The 11,685-nt window shown below is 42.3% G+C and overlaps 1 long non-coding RNA gene across 2 annotated transcripts; it reads right to left on the reverse strand.

Moving 5' to 3' along the window:
* Positions 1-4,648: 4,648 nt before the first annotated feature.
* Positions 4,649-7,098, reverse strand: LOC140534871 (uncharacterized). Of its 2 annotated transcripts, none has more exons than XR_011977481.1 (3): positions 6,930-7,098; positions 6,007-6,159; positions 4,649-4,934 (listed from the first exon to the last, which is right to left on the reverse strand). It is a non-coding gene; the product is annotated as an uncharacterized lncRNA (long non-coding RNA). The 2 variants fall into 2 exon arrangements; XR_011977482.1 differs by having other exon boundaries at positions 4,649-4,944.
* Positions 7,099-11,685: the final 4,587 nt, after the last annotated feature.

Raw genomic sequence — 11,685 nt, forward strand, 5'->3', positions numbered from 1 at the left:
GACTCAAATGATCTTAAGGCAATGCTTTGGACATCTTCATCCTTTGAGTCCAGATCGCTGCAAAAAGTAAATGGTCTAAAACTAATTTGAAAATATTAAAGAGATCCAGGTTAAAGTAACCTGAAGGTCTAGGAATATGGTGTCCCCCCACCTTTTTTTTTTTTAATTTTATTCCAAATCCGCAAGGCAAGCGGTCTAATTAATTTACTTAGTCACCTCGGGTACAGAGTCTCGGAGTCAGTAGAGCGCCTGAATTGACTCAGAATCACTCATTGGGATGTCGGCGGCCGCCTCTGTCTGTTTCTGATCCTGTCTCTAAAAACTCTGGACCCAGAGGAATATTGGGATCTCTGTGGAACCTCCAAAACTGTGGTAGTCGGATTTGCTTCTCCGTGCTTAAAGAATCAACTCGATCAATTTGGCTTCCCCCCGTAACCCAGCTGTGTAGTGAAAAACACACCGTGGACAGTGAGCACACGGGGAGCGATGGGCAGCCATTGCTGCGACGCCCACAAAAGAAGGAGAAGGGCCTTGCTCAAGAGTGGCAGTTTGCTGAGCCCAGGTATCGAACTCACAACGCTGTCATCAATAGCCCAAAGCTCTAACTGCTGAGCCACCACTGCCCCTACAGCTGCTTATCGTTACCAGATTTTCACTATTATTGGGCTTTGAACATCAGGGCTGTTCCTTCATGTTACACGTGTTGCTCTGTTCAAAACTACCCATACCAGAATCTTTGTCTAGCTGTTCACTAAACCAGACTGTGAAACAGTCCCTGATAATCTGACTGCAGTTTGAAGAGTCTTTTCACTAAATAAATGATCTATATACAGCCTGATTATGAACAACAACGTTCACTCCACAACAGCAATATTCAGGGAGACTCCTCAAGGGCTTTATCTGGGGAAATCGTGTTCAAAAGGTGCTGACTAAGATTTTTAGATTACTCAAAGAAAAACCCTCCTACCTAAAATTGCATGCAGTGGTAAATTTAATACTACTTGGCAACCTGTCTTGACTTAAATAGAGAATATGTACTCTGATTAATTGGCTGGTTAGCACTCACTGTGAAATCTATTTCTCTAAATGTAAATGACTGCAGAATTTTAAATACCCTCTTACCCTTTGTGCTTATTTGGACACTTGTATGTGCTTTTATAACTTTTATAAAATTACCTGTATTTTTAGAGTTTTAAATTTACCATAAATGCAAAAAGACTCCAGGGGTCTCTGTGTGAGCCGATTTTATGACCCCACCAATGTGATAAACAGACCTAAGCCCTTAATTTAGTTTCACAGAGAGTGAACTAAGGTGGTTCACTTCAGACGGGCCTGGACATGTACTGGCTTAAGCAGGTTGGAGGTTTGGAGTCTGACTGTTTGAGGCTGTGGACAGGTGTCTTCTATACAGATAACGATGTCCAACAGGTGCCATTAATACAGGTGGAGGACAGAAGAGCTTTTTAAAGAAGTTACAGGTCTGTGAGAGCCAGAAATCCTGCTTGTTTGTGGGTGACAAAATACTTATTTTCCACCATAATTTACAAAAAAATTCTTTAAAAATCCTATAATGTGATTTCCTGGATTTTTCTAATTTTGTCTCTCATTTTTGATGTGTACCTATGATGAAAATTACAGATCTAGCAGAACTCGCACAATCAGTGGCTGACTGGATACTTTTTTAAAAATATTTTTAAAGCAGATTTTTCAATGTTTCAATTACAAACCATGCGGGGTACATACAGTCTCCATACTGCAGGAGTTGTCTGAAATACTATGAGTTACACTGATGTATTACTTTTTAATACAAGCAGAAAAGTGACAGAATAAATGGGAGCAATCAAGTAAATCACTTACCTGCCAACTATGCAGTTCACTAACCTGACAGTGTGACTGGGAAGGGTCAGTCAGTCCTGGCCTGGTACCTTCTTGATGTTCCCGGAGAAAACGATGTACCTCAGGCGGCTCAGGTGAAGCTCATCTCTGCTGTCAGTGGGGTCAGTGGTCAGGGGGTAGGAGACTATGATCCTGGTGTCCGGCCAAAACCACGGACACGGGCACCTGGAAAACAGGAGACTGTGGCATTACTCTTTAGGGTCGATACTTTTCAGTGTTTTACAGAAGAATCTCCAACAGTGAGAACACCGCCCTGAGGAATTGTCCTCGGTGCCTGAGAAGGTGAAGAGCTTAGAAGTTAGCAGAGGCAAAAATGGCTGTGGTGGTGGAGTAGCCCTCTGCTTTTCCCAGCCATGCCGACACTTTCAGACCCTCTGGAGAGGACGACCCTCTGTGTCTTCTGCGCCAGTAGAGCTGGAAAAAGTGTGTTACAATATTCAAACAGCATGAAACCCTTGTTCACTGTAATTATGATGTTTCACATTATGCAGTAGAGAGCATGAAGATCAAGGGTAAGATTGAGCAGATTTCTCTTGTCTGCAGACTTCACAGTTCAGTTGATCAGAGTAGAAACAGAACCTGATACACGAGCAAAAGCAGTACTTGAACTAGAACAACAGTTCACAGCAAAGGATTTTCAGTCACTGATCAGTAAGAAGGCGTGAGACCTCAGCACCTTGATCACAACATCCAAAAACAGCAGAGATACCCTATTTGATATGGAAAGGTGAATGCTAGTAGAGATCGTATTACCTAAAGAATTCTGGACATCTGCTGTAATGACCACTGTAGTCATTTGCAACAAGGACTTAAATAGCCACTAGGCTTAAAATGATGAACTCCATATAACAAGGATGTTAAAGCCAATTTTCTGACGTTACAATTATAAATTATGCGGAAAACAGACAGACAGTCTCGATACTACAGGGTTTAAGATACTATGAGAGACTCTGATTTATTACTTTTTAATACAAGCAGAGAAATGAATAATAAATGGTTATAAAGTTGAGTAAATCATGTAAATCACTTACCTGCCAACTATCCAGTTCACTGACATGACCGACCGACCGACCGACCTCAGACGGCTCGGGTGAATCTTATCTCTGTTAGAGGACCAGACACAGCCAAAAGGTTTAAGTCTATTTTATAGACATGGAAGAGCGAGGGAGACGGTTATGGAAATGGCGGTAGAGGACACTGGCATGAGCACTTTCAAAACTCTACCATTTGTTTCTGCAAAAGGAAAAAGACCAAACATAAAAGGCATCCTCAAGTTTTGATCGTATTATGAGAGACAGTAGTGCATCTATGACTGTATAATCCATTTTAAACAGCGGTACTCACAGATGCATAAATACAACATGGAACTTCCCGACGCAGTATTAGTATTAGTACTAGATCCAGCATGCTTGATGTGAACCAATGACAGTTGGATTTGACTGCATGTACAGAGTTGACTTTTGCATCAATGAAATTAACCAGCCTGGAAAAAAATTAACTGAGCAGAAAAACACAATCTTAGAAGGCCAGCAGTGGGACTACCTCTGGCATCTCAGTACAATGAAACTGGGGCAATAGATCTGCATCAAATGGAACTAGGTGTGTGGTATCTTCATCATTTACAGTTCTCACGGTTTAGTGCAGACAGCATTCTGACCACAAAGAAGTCTCTGAAATAGTGAAACGCTGTTCATGATCGGATTAAATGTTCATGGTCCATCTCAGAAACTGTTCAGTGACAATAGAGGAGAATTCAACAATGATGAAGTGACAGAAATAGAAGTAAAGACAACAGCTGCATACAGACCATGGAGCACTGGACTTTTGGAACGGCACAACCAAACACTTACTGAGATCACTGTGAAAGTAAAGACAAGTAACAGTGGTGACTGGGATACTGCACTGGACTGGGCCCTTATGGCAAAGAACACCAGGCAAAAGGTCCATGGCTACAGTCCACATCAGTTGGTGTTTGGACAGAATCCTAACCTGCCCTCTGTGTTAACTGACAAGCTTCCTGGTTTAGAGGACACCACTTTTACTGAAGCAGAATGTCCAGAAAGAATACAGAGAGCACTGCGGAAGCACCTTCGTCACACAGATGGAAAAAATGAAATGGGTGATAAAGTGTACTATAAGAGAGTGGACAGTCCAGAGTGGTGTTCGACATGGAGGAACCTGTATCAGGCTACGTCTCCTCAGACTGAGAGAAAAGTGAACACAGAGGATACATGTGAAATAAAGGATAATACAGATAATACAAAATAATTAATGTGTGTTTGCAGCTCAGCCCATAATACTCTATTCTTTGCCCAAGTATTCTCGGAAGAGGTGGGTCTTCAGTCTGCGCTTTAAGACAGCGAGCGACTCTGCCGTTCGGACACCAAGGGGAAGTTCGCTCCACCACTTCAGCGCCAGGAAATGGCTCGCTCTTGTTGGTAGGTGGGAAGGGGGCTGAAGACGACGTCTGTATTTCTGAAGCGTGAGGCAGGGCTCCTTCAGGACCTCGCTGCGTCGGGCGGAGAATAGTGCCATGGGAAGCTGCCTGGTGATGTCCAGGACACTGGCACCTCAAAAACCCAAGACCATGGTGTTACTCTTTGGGCTCCGATACTAAGTGCTTTACAGAATCTCCAACAGTGAGAACACCGCCCGGAGGAGTGGAGAGCCCTCTGCTTTTCCTGGCCACACAGACACACCCAGGCCCTCTTCGGGAGTGAAGTAGAATTAAGACGACCGTGTTAGAGGGGTCACGGGCAGACTGCCTCTACAAAAGCAGCTGGATCTGCTGATCCAGCTTGACAAACTCCTTGCAGAGCTTGCTCCTCAGCGGAGCCCTCTGCTTTTTTAGGCCACGCCAACAGCCCCAGGTCCTTTCCAGTGCAGGAGTGGAAACAACAACCCTCTGTGTCCGCTGTGCCAGTAGTGCTGGATTTAAGATGGCCAGCGTTGGAGGAGTCACGGGCAGCCTCCGGCCTCGTCTTCCGTCGATGGAGTACCTCCTTGCAGAGAACCTGTAGATCTCGCTCCTCCGTGGTCTTCAAGTTTCTCGAGTATAAAAACACAGACAGAATCACAAACAGTCAGTGAGACAGAGTACTGTACAGTAACACAGGGAGCAGAGAGCACAAGGATCACAACAACTGGCTCAGATAAAGACGACAAAGCTAATATTAAAGACTATAAAGTAGGGACTCTGTTCGTGTTGAATCAGAGTTTTAAAAGCAGAATCACATCGAAATAAAAAAATATATAGAAAAAGTGTAGGATAGGATTACTGCGTTTATATGTCAATGCTTTTAGCCATTCAATATGATCACAGGTAGACATGGGACATTGAGCATAGTAAGGCCTATCAGCTGTTTTGTTTGCACCACTTTAACCAGAGATGCTCCCTTTATTGACCCAATATCATTCATTCTGAGACCAGAAATGTTTTGGAAATTCGTCAACAAAAGTCATTAGTCTCAGTTTCATCATTCTCACTTGGCAGCTCAGATCTTGACCGTGTAACAGAAGTATCATCAATTATTTATACCCTCAATATATTTATACTGGTTATACTGATTTCCCACAATTAAAACAAGCACATTTTTTTTCCTGAGTTTGTAACACTGTCTCCTGTATTAATTTCACGTGTATAGTCCGAACTCTTTGGGTATTAAACTCTGCTCCCTTGTTTTAGAACCATAATAATAATAATAATAATAATAATAATAATCATAATTTCCAAAATGTTGCTTTAAAATAAACTAGGATCCCTTTATAAATTTCTCTTGTTTGAACAGTACTGAGAATTAAATATCTTACATTCTTGTCTGAATATCTAGATTCTCAGGGTTGTTTAAACCAGAGAATTTTTCAGGGATCGAAATGTATCGCAATTCAAAGTTTCCAAGACAACTGTGAGACTGAAATGATCTTAAGGCAATGCTTTGGACATGCTTTTGGATCGCTGCAAAAACTCAATGATCTAAAACTAATTTGAAAATTAAAATATTAAAGGGATCCAGGTTAAAGTAACACGAAGGTTTAAGAATATGGCGTCCCGTCTCCTCCTGTTTATACTAAATTCATAAGGCAAGCGGTCTAATTAATTTACTTAGTCACCTCGGGTACAGAGTCTCAGTCAGTAGAGCGCCGGAATTGACTCAATCACTCATTGGGATGACGGCTGCCGCCTCTGTTGCTTTCTGATCCTGTCTCTGAAAACTCTGGACCCAGAGTTGTTTCAAAGTAACAAAAGCCACCATCTGTCTGTTTCTGAAAACAATATATATATATATAGAATATTAAAACGCATGAAAAGATTCTCCCACAATATTGCAGTGTCGACGTACAAGGCAAGAAAACCAGATTCACCATTTGATATTTTTTGTTACACATATGGAATTTGTCTTCCCCCTGTAACCCAGCTGTGTAAAGCACACAGACACACACACAGACACACACAGACACACACACAGACACACACACAGACACACACACAGACACACACACAGACACACACACAGACACACACACAGACACACGCCTGGAGCAGTGGGCAGCCATTGCTGTGGGCCCCCCACAAAAGAAGGTGAAGGCCTTACTCAGTGGCAGTTTGCCCAGCCCAGGTATCTAACCCACAAAAAAAAATTCTACAATGTGATTTCCTGGCTTTTCTTTCCTCATTTTGTCTCTCATAGTTAAAGTGTACCTATGATGAAAATTACAGACCTCTCATCTTTCTAAGTAGGAGAAGTTGCATAATCAGTGGCTGACTAAATCCTTTAGCCCACTGTATATTTAACAGCCCAAACTCAATGCGAAACTGCTTGTACTCGGAAAGATGGAAAATCTACTTTAAAAAATCTTATTCATATAAATTTAACCGACGTTACAATTACAAACCATAAGAGTCTCAATACTGCAGGAATTGTCTGATATACTATTACACTGATGCATTACTTTTTAATACAAGCAGAAAAGTGACAGAATAAATGGGTGGAAACATGTAAATCACTTACCTGCAAACTATGCAGTTCACTAACCTGACAGTGTGACTGGGAAGGGTCAGTCAGTCCTGGCCTGGCATCTTCTTGATGTTCCCAGAAAGAACGATGGACCCCAGGCGGCTCAGGTGAAGCTCATCTCCTCATGATGCAGCGTGGCGTCCGGTCCTCTAACGCAGAGAATGGTGCCACAGTCACCTGCCGACGTCCAGGACACGGGCACCTGGAAAACAGGAGACCGTGGCGTTACTGTTTAGGGTCAATTCTGTAAAGCGTTTTACAGAAGAATCTCCAACAGTAAGAACACCGCCCTGAGGAGTCGATCTCTGTGCCGGAGCAGAGCAGAGGTCCTTGAACCAGTTAGCATAGGCGAAAAATGGCTGTGGTGGTGGAGGAGCCCTCTGCTTTTCCCAGCCACGCTGGACGCTTCCAGGCCCTCTAAGGTACAGGAGTGGAGACGCCTACCCGGTGTCCGCTGCACCAGTAGTGCTGAAAATAAGACCACGGCGTCACAGGCAGCATTCCAGGAGTCACAGGTAGTCTCTAGCCTCGTCTTCCGTCGGTGGAGTTTGGACAGCCTCTACAACAACATGTCCATGGTCACCTCAGAGTAAAAACACAGACAACGGTCAGTGAGAGAGTACTGTACAGCAACACAGGGAGCAGAGAGCACAAGGATCACAACAAGACGACAAAGCTCATAAAAAATAAAAAAAAAAGACAAAAAGTGGCACCAAGTTCCCAAAAAAAGAAAAAGAGTAAAGAGTACAATAGGCTTTATTACCTGAATGTGGTTAATGATCAAAGTGGTGATGGTTGCAGTGTGTTACAATATTCAAACAGCATGAAATCCTTGTTTACTGTAATTATGATGTTTCACATTATGCAGTAGAGAGCATGAAAATCAAGGGCAAGATTGATAAAATGAACTGTGAAGTCTGCAGACAAGAGAAATCTGCTCAGAGTAGAAACAGAACCTGATGCACGAGCAAAAGCAGTACTAGTACATACTGACTTAACTGGTCCTATAGAGCCAGTAAAGAGGGGGGGGCTGAAGCATGGAGCACTGGGCATTAGAAATATGACAGCGTTATGAGTGAATGATGAATAAGTGAGGAAGAATTGAGGACAGGCTGATAAATAAAGACTCTGAAATACACAGAATACATGCACAATATTAAATAAAAGTTCAGAAAGAATCCAGGTCTATATCATAGTGCTACTAAATGAGTTCATTCAAAGAGAGATGTGTATACGCTCAACAGGCAGGAGAAACAAAGCTAATAATTACCACTCAAAGCTTATATCAAGACACCAGCTTTAACCTGCCTCTGACCGTTTTCACTGGTTAAACTGTGGTTTTAGCGCCCCCACAAGGACGAAAAGAGGAATAGCAATAGCCTCTGAGCAGTAGTTCAAAAAACACCAGGATGTTGACTAATAACACAAATTTAGCACATATCCACAAAATTACACCATCCATACGAACCTAAAACAGCTCAGTAGCGTGAAACATGAAGAAATAACAGCAAACCATGAATATGAAGTAATACATAGGTAAACACTGAAGCTACACTGCTAAGGAGATAGCTAGCATAGCAACAGAACTAAACCATTCCCAAACTAAATGAACAGCGGCTTACACACAGGGAGCAGAGAGCACAAGGATCACAATAACTGGCTCAGATAAAGAAGACAAAGCTAATCTTAAAGACTATAAAGTAGGGATGATCGCTTGCCGTTCTGTGTTGAATCATGCGTCAAGCTTTTAAAGCAGGACTGCATCGAAACAGCAGCTCGGAATGTATAAATAAAGAAAATGTGTGAATTTGGTCGACTTTCATTTAAAAAGATTTATTTTTTGCATTGAAGGTCAGGTGTTGTTTCCAAACCGACAAAAGAGAATAAAACTTGACATAATCCTCCTCCATATTTAAGGGTTTTTAACTGGAGACGATGTGAAATTTACCTCTAATAAAACATTGAAGTATTTCTGTGTTCAACAGATGTTCAGTCTACATGCATATGCAATATTGTTTACGAAGAGAACAAAGCAGTTACATACATGAAATACATGCAATTAAATGTAGATAAACATTAATGAACAGAAGAAACACAGGCAGACATCACTGTATGGAGCTCCTGTTTCAGTTTGGACAAAGCTTATGAACACAAGCGAATCAGGCAATAGTGGTATTGTATTTGTAAAACAGGTGGCGCAGTAGAGCTGAGATGCTGTGAAGGGGGGGGGGGGGTTGCTAAGGGGATTATAATTATTACTCCTAATGTCAACAAATAATAATAATAAGCAAAATAACATACTTGCACAAGTACTTTGCTCGATTCCCACTGAATTTATTTTCCTGCGGTCGTGAGTGTGTAAATGCTCTGCAGTAATGGCTGAAAAGTTGGAGAGCGGATGGCTATTACTGCTTGGGGTAATATACATGAATCAGAAACAGTTTCATCATCATCATCATCATCATCATCATCTTTAACAACTTTTAGAAAGAATTAAATCCTTAGTAATATAATTCTTCTTTGCTGTTGCCACAGATGCAACAGATCATGTTATGGGCTGCAATAAAATGATCATGTGACCAAACAAAGGTTCACATGGGGGACCTCTTAACTTTACCCTCTTCTGGACACTGGATCTATAGGACCAGCTAGGACGGTATGTAGATACACTCTGGCGTTTACTGAGGATTACTCGGGTGTAGTCTGTGTACTTCCTAAAAACTAAGGATGAAACCATAAAAAGCTACTGAGAGATAGTACACACTATCCAAAGAGAGATAGGAAAGCACCTCAGTACTCAGCTGATTCAGATACTGGAGATCAGACACTGACCAACACTGACTACTGCTACAGGGTCTGTAATAAACCACAGAGCTTTAAAGAGATTCAACAAAATCAACACTCTGGGTTGAGGCTATGAAAGAGGAGAGGACTTCTCTCATTGAAAATGACACATTTACTCTGACCCCTCTCCCAGAAGCTGAACATGCAGTGAGGGGAAGGTGGGCCTATGATTAAAAACTGTAGAGGGACCAGAAACGTAATCTAGATAAAAATGGCTTTACACACCGAAATCAGGCGGCAGCAGAAACACAATCCCAGCTTATCGTTAAGAGTAGTAGTATTGAATGATGGTGTTGTAGCAAGAGAATTTCTATCAATTCTGAGAAGATTACAAACCATGCGAGGGAATGAGACTCTCGATACTGCAGGGTTTGTCTGAGATACTATGAGGGACACTGATATATTACTTCTTAAAACAAGCAGAGAAATGACAGAATAAATGATTATAAAATCATGTAAATCCAGTAAATCATGTAAATCACTTGCCTGCCAACTATCCGACGCATCTGTCCAGCAGCCAGCAGTGGAGCTCTGAAGTGGAAAGTGATGTTTATTTATATAGCCCCTTTCACAACAAATGTCACAAAGTAGTGAGTAGAATGTGAGTAGTGAGTAGGTGCTGGACATATGCTCAGTGTTAATGTTAAAGTCCATGCTGATGAAGTATGTGCATGTATAACAATGGAGTGTGGTATGAGTGGATCACTGCAGAACTCCGAGCAGAACCGTAACACAGGAGGGCAGTGGCGAGCCAGGCTGAGCGAACATCAGGGCACAGCAGGAGGAACAGGGCACCTCAGCACATGTAAAAGACAGAGAGAACAAAAAGGAAGGAAAGAAAAGAAAGAAAAAAAAGAGGGTTAGGCAACATGTGTGAAAAGGCCTGATTCCAAAACATGGATGAATGGACACCTCCAGACTGGACGGCAGGGCATCATAGTACATGTAAAAGGGAGAGAGGGAGAGAGGGAGAGAGAGAGAGAGAGAGAGAGAGAGAGAGAACGGGGTTAGGATGGTTGTGTTGGAACTCTTTCACTAACCTGACTGAGAAGGGCCCGTCAGTCCTGGCCTGGCACCTTCTTGATGTTCCTGGAGAAAACGACAGACCCCAGGTGGCTGGGGTGAAGCTCATTTCCCCGCTCCCGAAAGCTTGAGACACAATTCAGCATGAAACGTTACCACCATCTGTCTGTTTCTGAAAACAACGTATACATTGCAATATTGTGGGGGAATCTTTTCAGGTGTTTCAATATTCTGAGTCGACGTACAAGACAAGAAAACCAGATTCACCATCTGACATTTTTTCTGACTTATGGAATTTGGCTTCCCCCTGTACCCCAGCTGTGTAGTGAAAAAACACACACACACACACACACACACACACACACACACACACACACACACACACACACACACACACACACACACACACACACAGTTGGAGCAGCTCAAAAGCTTAAGCTTGTGGCAGTTTGCTGAGTCCTGGTATCAAACCCACAACGCGGTCATCAATAGCCTGGACCTCTAACTGCTAAGCCACCACTGCCCCTATGGCCACCACTGCCCCCTACAGCTGCTTATCGTTACGAGATTTTCACTATTATTGGGCTTCGAACATCAGGGAGGTTCCTGCCATTCTGTTCCTTACGTGTTGCTCTGTTCAAAACTACCCATACCAGAATCTTTGTCTAGCTGTTCACTAAACCAGACCCTGAAAATCTGGCTGCAGTTTGAAGAGTCTTTTCACTAAGTGAATTATCTATATACAGCCTGATGAACAACCTTCTTTGGACACTTGTATGTGTTTTTATAACTATAATTTTTAGAAATTTAAGATCATAAATGCAAAAAATTCAGCTTCCAGGGGTCTCTGGGTGAACAGATTTTATGACCCCCACCAATGTAATAAACAGACCTAAGCCCTTAATTT

Source organism: Salminus brasiliensis, chromosome 14 (genome assembly GCF_030463535.1).
Source record: "Salminus brasiliensis chromosome 14, fSalBra1.hap2, whole genome shotgun sequence".
Taxonomy (NCBI): Eukaryota; Metazoa; Chordata; class Actinopteri; order Characiformes; family Bryconidae; genus Salminus; species Salminus brasiliensis.